Here is a 352-nt window from a genome sequence, read left to right on the forward strand (position 1 = left end):
ATGAATATATAAAAAAAACTTAACAAAATATTAGCAAATAGAAGTTAGCACTATATAAAAAGAATTCCACATCATCACCAAATGGAGTTCATTCCAAAGGTAAAAGTTTCAGTATTTGAAAATAAGTCAATAATAATCTGCTTCACAGACTAAAAGAGAAAAATCACACATATCAATTGATGAGGAAAAACTATTAGAAAATATTCAACAATGATTCATGATAGGAATTCCCAGAAAAACAGGAATAAAGGGGAACTTTATTTCCTTCGGTCTGATAAAGAGCATCTACAAAAACACTACAACTAACATTATACTTAATAGTGAAAAACTGAATGCTTTCTCCTCTAAGATC

Source organism: Suricata suricatta, chromosome 3 (genome assembly GCF_006229205.1).
Source record: "Suricata suricatta isolate VVHF042 chromosome 3, meerkat_22Aug2017_6uvM2_HiC, whole genome shotgun sequence".
NCBI classification, from domain to species: domain Eukaryota; kingdom Metazoa; phylum Chordata; class Mammalia; order Carnivora; family Herpestidae; genus Suricata; species Suricata suricatta.